General features: G+C 36.5%; 1 protein-coding gene across 3 annotated transcripts in view; it reads right to left on the bottom strand.

Moving 5' to 3' along the window:
- The window catches only part of LOC145689830 (UNC93-like protein), a 191998-nt gene that overhangs the window by 79538 nt on the left and 93451 nt on the right, over positions 1-19009 (bottom strand). The window lies entirely within an intron of this gene.

Genomic DNA, 19009 nt, shown 5'->3' with positions numbered 1-19009 from the left:
ACGAAGATTAAACTATATTGTCAAGCATAATAGTACAACAGCATCTGAAGGATCTGCACCACCAAAACCGGCACCTGAATTATTTTCTTCCGGAGAAGAAGAAGAAGAAGAAGACGATGATGATGTTTTAGAAGTCCGACCAAAAAGAAAACGTATCATTCCACAATGGTCAACGTACAAACCATGAACAAAAAGTTGAAATCCATTTATTACAATCCAGCACATCCTGCATCGTTTTCTACTGCAAAGAAATTATGGCAAGCCACAGGAAAATCTATACCTCTAACCAAAATAAAACTTTGGTTAAACAAACAACCTACCTACACGTTACATCGTCCTGTACGTCGTCGTTTCCGTAGAGATTTTTATCTTGTCAACAATATTGATGATCAATGGGAATGTGATTTAAATGATTTACAATCACTTCAAAACTATAATGACAATTACCGCTATATTCTTACAGTGATTGATGTGTTTAGTCGGTACGGGTGGGCTGTACCACTAAAATCAAAAAGTGCCGAGGATATAGTGAATGCATTTGAAATGATTTTCCAGGAGAGGAAACCAATTGTACTACGTAGTGATCAAGGAACTGAATTTACCAACAAGACAGTACAAAAGTTTCTCAGAAAACACAACGTGCAACATGTTACAACAAAGGATCCAGATATTAAAGCCAGCATCGCAGAAAGATTTAATCAGACATTGAAACATCGTATGTGGAAATACTTTACCAAATATCAAACATACAATTACATCAAAGTATTGCCTTTACTTGTAAAAGCATACAATGAAAGTCGGCATTCCAGTATTAAAATGGCACCTGCAAACGTTTCTCAGGACAATTTACTGGAGGTGTGGCATAACTTATACGACAAAAAGCTACAACGTTCAAAACAAGATACGGATTTATCTGTTGGTGATACTGTTCGTATAAGTAAAACAAAACGTATCTTTGACAAGGGTTACCTCGAGAACTGGACTTGGGAAATATTCAGAGTAAAAGCCATTGTACCAAGAAACCCACCAGTGTATCGACTAGAGGATTTAAATCATCAACTTATCGATGGTGTTTTCTACAGAGAAGAATTACAACCAGTACCGCTCCCTTCGACGTTCCTCATCGATAAAATATTACGTACAAGAACAAAAGGTCGCAGAAAGGAGTATCTCGTCCAGTGGAAAGGATATCCTTCCTCATTCAATTCGTGGATCCCTGCAACTTCATTGAAGAAGAAGAAGAATGGAACCTGATCAAGATTTTTACGTTACACTTCCCAGTAATAGTTCCATGGATTATTTTCCAGAAAATACATTGACTTCATATATTACGAAATTACAACGACGTGTAGAGTTTCGCCAGAAATGGGATGTGGCAATTGTAGAGATTCATTATCCACATTCTTTGCTGAACATTAACAGTAAAAACAATAAAATATATTACAAATCATCAAGTAGTAATGATCAGGAAACGTGGAAGGTTGTAACGATCCCTGTACGCTATTATAACAATATACGGGATCTTATTCATGCAATTAATATACATCATAAAGAAACCAATTTATTTATATCTCATGACGCAACTAATAATATATGCCTCATAAGACATCCCAAAAAGGAAATCCATACTTCTGTACAATTGTCACCAAGTGTTAGTTTAATGCTTGGATTTGACCCGAAAAGTGATTTAAAAGATATGGAAAAGGGACAATATACACCGGATGTACGATTAGGCTTACCATCACAAATGTACGTCTATTGTGACATTATTGAATCTGTCATTGTTGGAGATACAATGGTACCCTTGCTACGAATTGTCAACATGGATCCTGTGAATCATACTTTTGGAAGTCATGCAGTACAAATCTTTAATCCTGCACATTATGTTCCGGTGGAAAAAATGAATTTTGAGCAAATACAAATCGATATAAGGGATAGCACAGGTCATCGGATGCCATTCACCTTTGGAACGGTGTGTACAAAACTACATTTCCGTCGTCGTCGTCATGACTGATCCGTATTTGCAATACTACCAAAAACAAGCGTTATCCGGTATCGGCAACGTCTATGTGGGAAGTCCCTATCAAGCAGGACATGGCATTGGAAGTTTCCTTGGTGGCTTATTTCGTTCAGTGTTACCACTTGTGAAGCAAGGCGCTAAAACTGTGGGAAAAGAATTATTAAAATCAGGTGCCAATATGATTAATGATGTTGTGATCTCGAATCAACCGCTGGAAGAATCGTTTCATCAACGTATGCAAGAGGCAAAATCGAATTTACAAGAAAAAGCTAAAAACAAGTTGAAAACTATGCTGGGAAGTGGATATCATAAACGAAAATGGGATGACTGCTCTCAGTTTGAGGTTGACCTTCCAACGATCAACAACACCATCAATCCTACAAAGAGACGTAAATTATCACATAAGAAGAAGAAGAGATCATTGGCATCGTCACCAGATATTTTTGATTAATTCAACGATGGCTTTCTTACATCATCAATCCTGTGAATGTGTAAAAAGTGAATTGGACATTTTTTCAACGTTGCCCACGAAAACCAGTGTTCTGGACAATCGTATTATTGGCTACAAACCAATTAGTTCAATCGCTGAAAATTCACCAATAGAATTTGTAGTGAGTGGTAGCAGTGATGAATACATTGATTTACCACAAACCTTATTATACATTCAAGCACAAATTGTGAAACCAGATGGTTCCTCCTTCACCAATACGGATAAAGCAATTGCACCTGTCAATGATTTTCTAAATGCTATGTTTAGTGAAGTACAAATCTACTTGAATAATAAACTGATTTCATTTCCGTCACATAATCATCCATATCGTTCGTACATGGAAAAACTACTCAATTATAGTGATGGAGCTAAAAATACACATTTACAAACAGCAATGTGGTTTCAAGATACGGCTGGTCATATGAGCGCAACCACAAGTGAGAACAAAGGATTTCAACAACGCTATGAACTGACAAAACAAAGTATGAAATTCGATATGATTGGACATCTTCATTGTGACATTTTTAATCAAGATAAATTTTTAATTCATGGAGTGGAATTACGTGTGAAACTTATTCCTGCAAAGCCAAACTTTTGTCTCATGGCCGGTGAAAGTGGTGTCAATGCAAAAATCAATATTCTAGATGCATCGTTGCAGGTGAAAAAAGTCAGCATCAGCCCTAGTGTCAAATTGGCACACAATAAAATTTTACAATCTACACCGGCAAAGTATCCTCTGACAAGGGTTCAAATGAAATCATTTACCATCCCGAAGGATATACAATCCAAAACTATTGATAACCTGTTTATGGGAACATTGCCAAATCGTATTATTGTAGGATTTACATCGAATGAAGCATCCAGTGGAACTATTACCACCAATCCATTTGAATTTCAACATCTAAACATTAATTTCTTTACATTGTACGTGGATGGAAAAGCTGTACCTTCAAAACCGTTGCAACCCAACTTTGAAGAAAATCTCTACATTTCATCGTACCACACATTGTTCTCAGGCTCTGGCATACATTTTACCAATACTGGAAATACAATTTCAAGAGCCGACTACAAGAATGGATATACACTGTTTGTATTTGACCTAACTCCCGATTCTTCTGCTGGAGATTGTCACTATTGGAATTTACAACGACATGGAGCCATCCGATTGGAAGTTCATTTCCAAGAGAAATTAGCAGCACCTGCAAACTGTATTGTGTATGGAGAGTTTTCCTCACTCCTAGAGATCGACCACCAGCGCAACATTATCCTGGACTTTTAAATTACAAGGTACGTATACGTTATGTATCATTTCCATTCACGATGTTGAATACATTACAATTAGCTAGTGCTTTACACGGTAGTCCATTATTCAGAAATCATTTTACTGGGGTATTTGCAAGCGATGAGTTGCCCTCACGGATTTCTCTTCCTCTGGCAATCATTGTAAATACAGATCCATCCACAAAACTAGGAAGCCATTGGATTGCAATTTATATTGATCATCGCGGTGTTGGAGAATATTTTGACAGCTATGGCCTTCCTCCTTATGTACCACAACATGTTGCATTCTTAAAACTTCATTGTATATACTATAAATATAATAATAGCCAAATGCAAAGTCTTGGTTCATCCGTATGTGGCTATTATGCTTATTTTTATTTGTGCTGTAAAGCCCAAGGAAAATCTCTGCGTGAAATTCAATACTTGTTCACAACAGTACCCACGGTTAATGATCGTAGACTGCTGCAATATACCTTCCAGGTAATTTTATCATATTTATCATTGTAAGTGTATTTGTTTTATCATCATCTATTTCTATACTAATCATCTTTTTCCTCGTTCTTTTTTACAGAATTCACAATACGAAGCTTTGCAAACGGGTGCTATGCTGCAAAACATGGAAACAAATCATTACAATCAAGAAGAGGAGGCGGTCTAATGAAGAAACCCAGCTGATTATACAAACATTGTCAATAAGAAAGAAAAAGAAGAAACCAGAAAATTGAATAAAATACAATTTATGCTTATTTATGTGTTTTTATTGTCCATTCCATATACAACGTTATCAGATTCTCCTAAAGAACTGTGCGATATAAGACGAGAACCCTGTGCAAAGTTTCCACCTAATTCCTAGAGAACATTGACCAGGGACCTCGTCGCGCATTAAAACCAAATCATCGATCACGTGACTGTACTACACCCGAAGGGTCCTACCAAATTGAAAGGGGATACCCATCCATACCTTATAACCTTAATTGAGTCAGTAACCGAACACGTGGTTGTACTAAACAAATTTGGTAATAGGACCACCGAAACATATTGAGGTCCTGTACTATGCTTCAATTGGACAATTTCAGTGGACCCCCATTGCCAAAATTTAAGAAGGGTGCCCATGTCTTATGATAAGAAATGAACCCCTGTAATCATAGAATCTCATCAAAGGGGATAAAATGGACCAAAAAAACAAACACGTGGTACAACGTTTATATTTTGGCAATTTTGTACCCCTAAAAGGGAATGATGTGGACCATCCAAATTTATCATGATACATATTGAGGTCCTGTACTATAATACCAAATGTTTAAATTGGGCAATTTCCAAAATTTAAGGGGTGGGCCAAGGTACCCCTCCCGGGGTGCACCAATGTACCCATGTCTTATAATAGATAATGGACCCCTATACATGACCATATAACCATATAAGGTAATAGGACCTCATCCAAGGGAATAAAATGAGCCAAAAAACCAAACATGTGGTTGTACTAAAATTTGGCAATTTTGTACCCCTAAAAGGGAACGAGGTGGACCACCCAAATTTATCATAATACATGTTAGGGTCCAATACTATAATACCCAATGTTGAAATTGGGCAATTTCCAAAATTTAAGGGGTGGGCCATGGTACCCCTCCCGGGGGTGCATTAATATACCCATGTCTTATGAAAGGTAATGGACCCCTATACATGACCATATAACCATATAAGGTAATAACACCTCATCAAAGGGGATAAATTGAGCCAAAAACCAAACACGTGGTATAACGTATTGCTTACGTTTATATTTTGGCAATTTGGTACCCCTAAAAGGAAACGAGGTGGACCATCCAAATTTATCATAATACATATTAGGGTCCTGTACTATAATACCAAATGTTTAAATTGGGCAATTTCCAAAATTGAAGGGGTGGGCCAAGGTACCCCTCCCAAATTTCTCAAGGGGTGCACAAATATACCCATGTCTTATGAAAGGTAATGAACCCCTGTATACGCCCATATAACTATATAAGGTAATAACACCTCATCAAAGGGGATAAATTAGGTCAAAAACCCCCGAAATTTCAATTTTTGGCAATTTTTTACCCATGAAAGGGAACGACATAGACACCCAATACTAATAGAAGTACATACCCTGGTCCTAGGCTACCACACCCAATTTTTAGATTTGGCAATTTCCAAAATTTAAGCGGGGTGGTCCTATGTACCCCTGCCAAAATTTAAGGGGTGGGCCAAGGTACCCCTGCCAAAATTTAGAGGGGGTGGTCCTAGGTACCCCTCGGTCATTGACCCCGGGCCAAGGTCATTGACCTTTGACCTATGACGTCACAAAAATTTTTGCTGACTCGGCGCAATATACGCGGGGGCCTACTACTCACTCATTTCTGTGGGGTAATATATTTAGAGGTCTCCAGGGGCTTGGGCTACTATGATAACCGTAATGGGGTTAGCTATACTGAGAGCTTTATACAGTTCTACCTGAGTTGGAGCGGCAACGCCGGAATTAGTTACAATGAAGGATTTATGGTAGGGACAAGTACTCTTAGATCTTGACCTTCGAGGAAAAAATTGGTTATGTTTTGTCGCGAGCTATAGCTTCTTATTTCTAAAGGAAATTTTGAAATAGAGATTTATTCCGCAATTTTCTTTTCGATAAAACAAATATATGTTGAGATATTCAGAAAAAAACGTAAACGCCTGAAAACTAAATGGCCACCTTTCTTTGCTTTCATTAATAATTTTACAAAAATACAGTTTTAGCTTCGCAGAAATACAGTTGTAGCTTCGTTGGTTAAGGAATTCACCTCCCAAAATGATAAACAACCCTTTGAAGAGCATACTCCCTCTTCATTTGCGGACAACATTGCCTCCGCATGGTCATGTGAATCTTGTATTTGGTTTGAGACTTTGCAATGGATATCTTAAATGTACTGTGCTGTACCGAGAAAATTAATATGAAAGCAAAAGTATATACTATATTTGCATAAGGAGTAACACTGAAATAAAAATACAAGACAAGTTAACACTTCTGGTTTGTCATACAACTCACTAATTATGTAGAAACGTCTGCCGAAGTTACACACTATCAATAGTCTACAAATAGAAACCAGACTTGTGGTTAACCTGAAAAGATAAGTATATTCTACACGAAATGTTCCAACTTTCATCTTATATTTGTCAATCACTTTTCAGAATGTTGCAGCCAAGAATGTGACTGTTTAAGAGTATTATCTTTGGACACTGTAAGAATATATTTCACACATGTGTATTTTTCTATTCTCAGTATTTCTTCCAAGATACTTGACACATAATTTTTCACTTTTCTAACACAAGTATTATGCTCTAATAATAATAAAAAGCATTTAGAAGCTCGGCGTCCCTACGCACTTTTGCTCACGGCGCCCCCAATAACTACACATTTCTTCGTCCCTTGATCCCTAACTTACAAATAAAACTTAATTCGAATATGCTTAATTAGTGAATTTATTGCAGTTAAGTAAAACTCACTAGATGCTACAGCTACAATTACGTAACAAAAAATAAATGGGAAACATGTTCTGAATTATTTTCAGATTTCTTACGCTATCTATCTATATATATAAAAGAGAACGTACAAAATCCTTTGTCCGCTCATCACGCTAATACGGCTGAACCAATTTCTTTCATTTTTGGGGGGTTATTAGGATTTGGACCCTAGATGGTTTTTATCATATCACTTTAATTTTTAATTACCAGTGTCTTGAGATAATTGACCATTCAAGTGTCCATAACGTACAAATCCTTTGTTATTAGTTCATCATAGGTAAAAATAAACGTATTTATATGCAACCCGCATGACCGTGTCACTCGGCGGGTTAACATAAATGACAGGCGATATACAGCGGAAAATAGCTTGAATCTTCTGTTTAAAATTTTTTAATTGATTTGCTTATTTTTACAGACACTTTTACAATATGCCAGCACCGGGATGACCGCAGCGAAGCGGGGCGGGTTAACATAAATGACAGGCGATATAATGTTAAGATTTACTGCAATCTTCTATGGTTTTTATCATATCACTTGAAAGCGAAAAAGTAAAAATTATCTAAGTAACAAAGTTTATTGCGTTCCGGGGTGACCGCAGCGAAGCAGGGTGAACGCTGCTAGTTATTAAATATATTAGAATAGTAAAAGAGGACTACTCATGCTCTCGATTTTTTTTCAACTTTTTTATACGAAAAAAAAATTAAAATTTTAAACTTTGCGCTCTTCAAATATGTTGCCCTCTAGGCACGGGCCTAGTTGGACTAATGGGAAATGCGGCACTGAAAACTTACGCTTCGACTCTAATATTGGTTGATTTCGATATTTTTTTGTCGCTACGTAACCACCCTGGGTGCTAATGGGAGCTTAATTGGACTTGAATTGAAAGTAGAACTGTTTACCTAAGCGACCACGAAACTATGGATTCGATACTAATATCGATCCTTTTCTAGCATTTTTGATATATATCCCGACAGTACTCTTTTCCATATTGTAAGAAATATGGTTAAAATTGCTCTAGACATATCAGAATTATGTCGAAACACACACATACATCCACTTTCATATATATAAATACAGAGTGAGCGAGCGAGAAAGTGAGAGAGAGCGACCAAAGGCATCACCACTTCCACATTGCAAAAGCATATATCAGGTATTGAATTGAAAATCTATGTAAAGACCTTCTGCTGTGGCATGCTTCATAAGGACAATTCCAGTCTGCTCACGTGACCTTTGGGGGTCATGAATTTCTTGCGAGCGTTCCGACTTTGGATTCTCTGTTTATACCCTCTTTTTATGCCTCGGATAATTTTTCAAGAATATCAATGACATGCTGTAATACGAATGTTCAGAAGTAACCCCTATATGACAAATAGCTGCAAATAAATACACTACATAATTTATTTATTGCGATGATATTATTTTCTTAATTTGTATTTAACATTCACATAGATCATAGAATACCAACGTACTGTGAACACCTGTTATATTTTAAACATAATAATCACTATGTTCTGCAATGATTATATGTTATATATATATATATACAACTGACGTATTTTAATGTAATTATTTTATATAATTTTTATGCATTGCGGAAAATAGAATTTCATAAAAAAAACTGACTCAGGTGGGAATCGAACCCTCGACCTTACGATTTGAAATCCAACGGCGTACCACTGAGCTAACAAACGCTCCACGAATAATACTTCTAGCGATATATAACGGTATTTAAGATAATAATTACATTCATATCCACTGCAAACGCTGTTTTTGTTCTACTTTGACTTTTATTTTAGTACTCAGGAGATAATAATGTTCTATGTCTTAACTTTCACCATTCTTTTACATATGGAAAGATTCGTTTACGTATCTAAATATTCCATTAAGTATGGAGAGCAACATGACAAGCATGTGCTGGCATTAATACAGTTTCGAAATATTGTATCATTAAGTATTTCAATCAATGTTGCTCTTTTATATATAATTGGTAACAAGTCTTATTAAATTTAAAAGAAGAAAAACACATCTGCAAGATTTTTCCCGATTGCAAAGGTTGGCTTCGAGGTTCGAACCTGGTTTACTTTTTCCCGAAGATACCCGAAGTTGGACTTAGAAAATATTTGCCTCGAAACAGCAATAAAGAATGCGCTCAACCTTTTTGAGACAAGGTGTACCTAGGCCCGGCCCAGCCCGAGCTCGAAAAGTTTTGGAGATTTTCGGCCCAATAATTTTTTAAATTCCTGGTCCAAGTTCGCCCGGACCCGACAAATTTTAAAAGTTTCATTTTGTAACATTTTTCACGGACACACTTCAACGAGTGTCTTTATTCTAATTATCATTTAACGAAAGTCAATAATTATTAGAGAATTGCAATTAATCGGCCCCGGCCCGACCTGAAGAGAAATCAGTGTCGGCCCGCCCAAGCCCGGCCAGTGCAAGTCTCTAGGGTAAAGTCAGCTCGAAGCTGAGCATGACAAGGACAATACACAGCAAGTGATTAATATTTTGTCTAGCTCCACAGCGGATAGCACGTATCATGGTGGGTATTCACGACGATGTAGAAATGCATGCGTTAATTGTGCATCTCCAATATGAAGTTTGGTTAGAATTCATTCCTCTTGTCGAGATCTTGAGCTACTGGTTCGGACACCAAGTGCAGGTTTGAAGTGCATTAATTTACTGTTGACAGGCTGGTCCCATTTGATATGGCAGCGCTCGCACTAATGCAACTGAGCAGTGAATAGCGAACGCAGAACCGATCTAGGTATGAGGGAGATTAAGCTCTCTTCCTTCATTGGGAGCAATTTTTGCTGTACGGTCTGCCTCTTCAGTACAAGCTACGCCAACATGGCTCGGAACCCAGGACAGTTGTACCTCACATCCCTGTGATAAGACAGGAGGATTTGTTGGACGAACGGATGTTTACTTTGCACACCAAGGAGGCCATTCAGAACAACCGATTAAGATCCTGTGTATATGACATGCAGACACATAAAGTAAAGTTTGTAAAATTACAACCAGTTCAGCAGTGAATATTGGAGAAAAGGCGTGTAATTTAAAGCAAATACATGTAGTTGAAAAAAAAAGTAATAGAAAAATAGAAAAAGAAAAGGCACATCCGACAGAATCAGCATCATTGGAGCTATAAATTAAAAAGATGATAAACTCTTGAAACTGCTAGAAGAGGAAGCGAAACGTTAAAATTCGTGAGGACTGCTATTTGGCTTCCTGCATTGGGCCAAATGGAAAGAATAGCTCACAGACAGATCCGTTGTCTGTGGAATAGCTGGACGAAGGATCTTCCACGAGAGTGTAGGTAGAAAATCCAACTGACCAAGGGATAACTGAGGACCAAGTCATCCAAAAATTCCAGAACACGAATTCCAAAAGGCCTGGAAGCATTGCGTCGTGCCTGATAACGTTGGTAACACTCTGCAGCTTCCAGAGCAAAAGATGAAATCCAACTTAGAAAATTATACATAATTTTATTTTATATACACAAAAGTACTTGCTGATTGAATAAATAAAGACTTTCAGTATCATTTCCGCAACAATGTTTAACACGAAAAACAGAAGTACAAAACAAAAATCCATACAAATACCAAAATATCTATTAACTGTAGTCAAAGTGATTCCGAAACTAAGTTACATGCACGTTAACAATCGTAACAATATAGTTACCTGTAGCATGTGTATTAAATTCTCTGAGACCTGTTCTATGTACAACACGCAAGTAGACATGTCCATGCAAACAAGCGTTTTTATCATATTTCATAGCATATTTCACAAGGGCTAAATATTATCAACTATGAAACCTTGTTTTGTCTTACACATGCATGGTTTAATCTTTGAGACAAGCATATGACAACTAGCAGAATCAACCAAGAATTCATGAAAATGTTGTGTAAATGAGTCAGAGGTTTATTTTTAAATTAATAATACTGAAAGTATATCTATGTACAAAAATAGGGAGAGAGAGTACTTCGGTGCTTGCATTTTTAAATGTTTAAGTAACACACAGGAGCACTCACATGAGCAACCTTTGCTTCTACAGAATACTAACCGCTACTAGTATAACTAGTGATGCTACCCCCCCCCCCCAAAAAAAGATACATATTTTATTATATATATAGTACCTTTAGGTCACATCTGCTCTAGATAAAAAAAAAACCGAGATAAGTATAAATGCCAACATTCTTGATTAATTGAAAGTGTAAAAATTTTATTGATGAAAAAGAAACCCGCTCTTGTCATGTGGTTTAAATATTTGACAGTTTGCCTCAAGCTGTGTGTCACAGGCCAAAATTGTTTGTCACCAATGCTCAATTTCATTATATACGAATGTGACTTGCATTCAGACGCCTAACGATCTGACCATCTTGTACACTCGAACTCTCACTTTTATGCTAATCCAAACAGCGAAAAAAAAAAGAAAAAGAAAGAAAGAAAGAAAAAGAAAGAGATGCTATAAGGCTGTCTAAATTTAGTTCTTAAATACTATTAAGAAAAACTTGCACTTTTTTTTGTCACCCAGTTATTTGCAGCTATTGCCTTTTACGGTCGTCTGGCTTTTTGATAATGTTTCGATACGTAGTATGAGCACCTTTGTATTGAAGGATCGGCAAGCGACTGTCTTAATGTTGTCCGAAGCTTAGTTATAACCCACTTGCCTTGATGTACTTAGGTACGGCCATAGCACAGTGGCTCAGCATAAGAGTGCTCATCTCTAGTGCGTGGAATTCTTGGTTCGATGCTGGCTCGTACTAAGTGGACAAATGAAATGAATCTAAATATTTCAGTTTAACGTCTCACGTTATACTAGTTAGGCTAAGGAAGACGGATGATTAAAGCAAATGAATGATGGAAGAATTTGTGGAATGAGAATGTTGGAGGAAACGGGAGTACATACACTATGTTCTCCACAACCTGACCTGACTGGGGATCGAATCAGGGATCCCATGTAAGCGTTCTACTATTGTACAGTCCGCAGCAAAAAACCTGCAACATGAGCATGTAAGTTTATTGTGAAACTACGCCTAACAGCGCAGGGAATCAACATAACGTCTAAGTGGCCCGAATCACGCCAGGAGAAACCTCGGCGTCTTCCCCTGCACATTTTGGAACAAAAGACTTCGTAGTTTCACAATCAACTTACATGCTCATGTTGCAGTTTTTTTTTTTTTTTTTTTTTTTTTTGCTGCGGACTGTACCGCCGTGCCTCCTTTGTGGTGGACAAAGACCATGTGTGCTCGCGCCATGTGAACTTTATGGTGGACAAACACCATGAGCATGGATTTCCTCGGGGTTCTCCCGTTTCCTTCCACTTTCTTCATTCCACCATTTTCATTCATTTCTCATCATCGCTGTCTCCTTTAGCCTAGCCGGCATAACCATGGGACGTAAAACTTTGAAAAAGACCATGTGTGTGGTGAGTTCTCTTATGGCTCTTTGATATCCTCCAACTTCATTCATTGCACAGTTTCCCTTAGCCTCAGAGCGTTATCATAGAACATCTAAAAACTATCTAGATGAAGACACTAAGCCAGTAGGGAAGGAGTAAGTTGGCAGTATCTCCCCCACTGAACTTCAGCAATGTATATTGCTAACCGTAAATTAAAGAGCTGAAGTATAGATGAAGAATTAAGCTCAAATATAAATCATTAACAACGGTATGACAATTATTCAGACATCAAGACTTGCTTACGTCAACCAATACATCTTCAGTGTAAAGTCACGTGACTCCTTGGGTTAATTGGCTTATATTTATGGCCTTTATCAGCAGCGAGGATATTAAATTGTGCGATATGAACCAATGTAGTGCCCGTTCGATACTCTTCCATGGCGGCCATTCACCTGACACGCACTATAAAGATTGCCCCTCTCGGTATAAAGTGTCCCTACAATTACCAATTTCGGCTATCTACACTCACTTCCAGATTATAAAGGGTGATCGGGGACTTTTGACTCACCCTGTACTAACTCTGTATAATGAAATTATTTGTGAATTTGCAGTGTCTTACGTTCTACATATAAACAATGTAAGATACTTCTAATCCTATATTTATACACATTGGGAAAGGTTAGGTGCAAGTACCTCGCGTGATATAACACCTATAATTAATTAGTTACTATTTCTAACATTATTAATACACTTGCATTACTATTGTCAGATAATCATACTCGTGTGTCATTGGAGGGGAGAGTGTGAAAACGTCATTGTCTCATTTGAATTATTGCAGCTTCAGATCTGTGTGTCCTACTGGTTCTAATTTATTCTCCTCTTCATATCAATAAACCTAATTCATACGTTGATTATTACCCTTTTTAGTCCGACTGAGCTCGAAAGAAGATGATTCAGAGATATCCAAACTCACGAACGAGGCATCACTTTCACGACTCCTTTACGAGATGAAACAGCATTAACTCTTGTTTAATAGTTAATCCTACCGACCACCTAAAAGGCTATTCCGGAAATTAAGAGACTTCATCACGGCGAAATTAAAATACCGTTAATTTTACAATAATTATGTGATATTTTCAAATAGATAAAAGATAATCGAAAAGTGGAACAAGAGCTCCCTAGGCAATATTATTTTACATGAGATACCGTTATCACGACTCACTTATCTGCTTTCGATTTCCCCTCATTTAGGAATTCATTTATTTTCGCGTTTTCTAAATGGCTGCAAACGGAAAGTTACTAGGCGAGGTCTTGATGACGATACCTCAAGCAAAATAATATTGTCTAGGGCGCTCTTGGTCCACATTTTGACGATTCATTCCCGTTCTGCCTAATCTTTGGACAGGGAAATTTATGCGAGGAGGGATATATATATATATATATATATATATATATATATATATATATATATATATATATATATTTAAGAGATAAATGCAGCACCAAAATGCTTGACCTAGCGTTTATGCAGATGGGAACTCGTGTATATAATAGGGATTGCCACATTTTCCGGAAACCGGAAAATTGAAAACGGAAAATTTTCCGAAAAAATCGGAAAATGGAAAATGTGATTTCCGGAAACTGGAAAACTTTTTCCGGAAATGGCCATCCCTAGTATATAATGGCTGTAATTAGAGCGGGGACGAAATCCAAGGAAATTTCTGATGAGACGGACAAAATCCAAGAGAGAAACGTAGGAATATATGTATTGGATGTGGCTGTGCATACATTCTTTGATCATTTTTTCAATTGTCATACGACATATATGCTAAAATGTTATCTATATTTTTTCAATTTATTGAAATAACTTTAAAAAAAGAATACTGAAAACCCAATAAAAGGTAAAAATGTAATAAAAGGGCAGCAGATTGGCAAAAAAAAAAAATAAATAAATAAATAAATAAATAAATAAATAAATAATAATAATAATAATAATAATAATAATAATAATAATAATAATAATAATCTTCCTTTTATTAGATTGCAGGCGCTTATGATTCTGTTCCATGAATTTTGTCCGTTGTCAGAATTTTTCTTGGGTTTTGTCCTCTTGGATTTTATGCTGTATTCGTCATAATCTGTTCAGAAATTGTAACAGATTCTGTAAGAAAAACTATTTCTTTAAGTTTCATCATAAATTTTAGATGTTATTCTACTTGTTCTTCTCAGAAAAATGACTACGATACAGTTATTAGCAGTTATTCGCAGCTACTTTAGTAAAGATGAATGTAAATTAAAAAAAAAAAAAAAAAAAAAAACTGCAGGGAAATGGAAAATTGATTGATTAAGTAATAAGGAAGTTGTTTTACACACAATGAAACAGCGCCCTTAGTTTTTTTCTGGGGGGCAAGCATTAATACGCGTATTTGGTCCCCCTAGAAAAGTTGTTTTTCTAACTTTTAGGCGGCCTCTTTCTATCTTTATCTCACTCTAAATGGGCCCCCCGGAGCCTGTGGACTCTTCCGCACGGCAAGGTCTGCGGGACCGTTAGTTACGCTCCTGGGTCCGTTCTATATATAACAAATTAAAGGGACAATATTGGTAAATCTCAAAGCCATACGAATAAATATTTCTAGGGCCTCTATTAGTAATTTTTTTTTTTTTTTTTTTTTATATACTGAAATGGCCCAACGACTCATTTTAGTTTTATTTACCTTTTTTGTGCTGTTTTGTTTGTTAATGTAGTGAATCTGTTTTATGGTTCATTTATAATTTCATGTTTGTATCGTATATGGAGTAAGAAAATTTTGTCTTAAAATGGGCCCCCTCAAACTTTGGGGAGCTTCCCTGGAAGGGCAGTTGCCCCTCCTGCCTCCCCACAAGTTACGGCCCTGCACTGAAACTAATACAGAATAACAGTTATTGTTAACAGTGATTAGAATTTCATTGTCTTTTACTCCTTTATTTAGTATTAGGTTCCGTTAGTTTCTTTTGGCATTACTGTATTGCTTAAGATGTTGCACAATTGTGAGAAGATAAGTTTCTGGATAAGAAATGGTAGATAGTGTCTTTAATGCAGTACGGTAAGCGTAATCATTATTAACCCCATACTAGTGAATAATGATTACAAAACTGAATACTTTTAAATTTAATATGTTACTAAGAACCAACAATTGGTACTATGCTTAGTGAAACCTCCAATCGCTTCTGAATGTCTTGTCAAGCTTTGATTATTTTTTTTTTTATGTAATTAATGTTTCCTTTCCAGAGATATATGGACCATTATAATAATATTGACGAAAGGAGAACTAATATTGTCGAGAGGTTGCGCTCTAAACAGAAAATTGACAAAAGATCACCCTAATATTTTTTACATTTATGCAACTTTTACAAGAACAAAGTGAAAACAAAGCTTCTATGTTAATGTTGGAAGTAGGAAAGAAGCCAAAGGAACCAAACTTTAAACAGAAAATCAAATCATTCAAAACGATGTTGCAATCACGTGTAATAGACTTGGTGGCTTACGTAGATGCGGTTATATACAGTTTACATTTACAGCAGTGATGATGAGATCTTGTTTTAAATTCTATTGGCTATATTCACAATATGTTGAATTACATTGGTGGACTTTCGGTATTTATGGTAATATTAGCCCATCACGTATTTCAGGGATTCCATCCCTCGGCGATCACACTACCTCTGGAATCGGAAGAAGAAAGGATTTTGGAGGGGAAGAAGAGGCCTGGCATCTTTATGCTAGTACAGTCCCAGAAAAAAAAAAAAAAAAAAAAAAAACCTGCAACATGAGCATGTAAGTTTATTGTGAAACTACGCCTAACAGCAAAGGGAATCAACATAATGTCTAAGTGGCACTAATCAGGCCAAGAAAACCTCAGCGTCCTCTACTGCACACTTATTTTGGAGCAAAAGACTTCGTCGTTTCACAATAAACTTACATGCTCATGTTGCAGTTTTTTTTTTTTTTTTTTGCTGTGGACTGTACCATCCCGGCATTTGCCTGGTGTGAATGAAGACACTCGGGAAAACCTCATTCAGGCTGGCTGGCCTGAAAAAGATTTTACACTTTTTCGACCGAATGCCTCCATCGGAGTTGAGTTGATTTTGAGTTTAACGTCCCTTGTCAGCAGCGAGGCTATATGAGACGTGGACCTACTGATTAACGTGGAATCCGAACCACATGAGCTCCCGCCGGGAATCGAACCCGGGTCTCCCGTGCCATGCCTCCATCGGAGATCGAACCCGGGACCGCTCGCACCAAAGGCGAGAACGTCAGCGACTACGCCACGCGGGTTAACGATATATGGTATTTACTATCGTTAGTACTTACATTGACAATATAAGTACATATGACATATTGTATCTAGTATAGAATCGCGTATAGAACACAAATCATCTGATCAAGTGACGTCGAAAAACGAGTTGAGCAATAGAAGACAAAGGCTCTTTTTCTATCCTCTTATATTATTTGTATACATTACACATTATACAATGTATACATTGTATACATCACACATTAATATCCTCTTTTAAATTATATGGCCAAACGTGTCTTGAGGATATGAACTGTGGCAACTGTTACGTACTATGAGCCTTAGTGTGTTGCGCATAACCTACTGGAAAAATAATAAAATTTTGTTCTGAATTAATTTGATATTAGACCAAAGTAAGTTTGTTTTATGTTCTCTTCAGTTACAATGTCAAATGCTTTTCTTGCAACTGATCAATTTTCCGTTTCCTTACAGGTATATTTATATATATATATATATATATATATATATATATATATATATATATATATATCACATTCATCTTTACTAAAGTACATGTGAATAACACTACTAATAACAACTGTATCCTAGTTATTTTACGGAGAACTAAAATAACACCCAAAATTTACGATCAAATCTCGAAGAAATAGTTCTTACAGAATCTGTTACATTACTAAAGAAATAATCCCTTTAAAAAATCCCTCCTTGTACACAATTCCCCATCTCGAAAGATTAGGCAGAACGGGAATACCCGTTCTGCCTAAAGTTCATTTAAAATATTTTCTATAAAGTGCTGGAGGGCTGTTAGGCAGAACGGGAAGACACCAAGGGCGCCAATTTCTCTGTAAATTTGGGGAGGTCCATTCAGATGCAGAAGGGATGAGGATTTTAAGACAAATTGCATTCAAATTATGCCAAATATGTATATTCATAAATACAATAGGGGGGCACATCTTTGACCCCCCAGGACCCCCACCCCGCCCCCCAGGATCGGCGCCCTTGGAAGACACCCATTTTGATTCTCCTTTGTCTATTTGAAGATATCACATAATTACTGTAAAATTAGCGGTATTTAATTTCGCAGTGATTAGGCCTCAAGTTATAATCTTCAAACTAAGAAATAATTTAACTGCAAATCTCATTTATCCTAGTCTAAACAGTTTAACCTTCAGGATTGTTTCTTGCGTGTTTTTCGTCCTCTCGAATGCCAAACGCACTAAAATGTTCATGCGGTTCAAAACCACTCCTGCCTGACCTATCGCAGTAATGTGTGTTCCAATGTCCTTGTACAGAGATAAAGTAATTGAGAGTGAGAATTCATGCTTCAGTACCCATGGACGGAAGCTTGCATTATCTTCAGATAATAATAATAATAATAATAATAATAATAATAATAATAATAATAATAATAATAATAATAATAATAATAATAATCACACACTTACAGTATGATTAAGGTCTATCTTCAGAACGTGAGGTGAGACTCAGATTTTTGCTCGAAACAAAGAAAAGACTAAACATACACAAACAAAACAAATCCACTTTCGTGCTTCGTTGCTAAGTTGTAAATCAAACAATTGAGATTTCCAGCAGTCACTCTTCTCTGTGACATCAGACTATTATTTTAAGGGTCTTCACTACAGTGAAACTAAACTACCACTAATTTTAGTTTTTTTTTTTTTCCTGTAATATCTTCAAAACAAATAAAAAATATTCGAAAAGCAGAAACGTAGTGAACTAGACAATATGATTTTACGTGTGATACCGTTATTACAACTCCTCTATCAGCTTTCGAGTTGCAACTGTAGACAGATTTAGCATTTTTTGCGGGTTCTGTATATAGCGGCATACCAAAAGCAGATAGGTGAATTGTGGTAAAGGTATCACATGCAAAATCGTATTGTCTAATTCACTACGTTCCTGTATTCCGAATATTTTTATTTGTTTTAAAGATATTAAGAAGAACTAAAATTAGCGGTAGTTTAATTTCACTGTATTGAAGACCCTTAAGC

The sequence above is a fragment of the Thermobia domestica genome, chromosome 7 (assembly GCF_964235325.1).
Source record: "Thermobia domestica chromosome 7, izTheDome1.hap1.1, whole genome shotgun sequence".
NCBI classification, from domain to species: domain Eukaryota; kingdom Metazoa; phylum Arthropoda; class Insecta; order Zygentoma; family Lepismatidae; genus Thermobia; species Thermobia domestica.
This window is presented reverse-complemented; position numbering and strand designations above follow the sequence as displayed.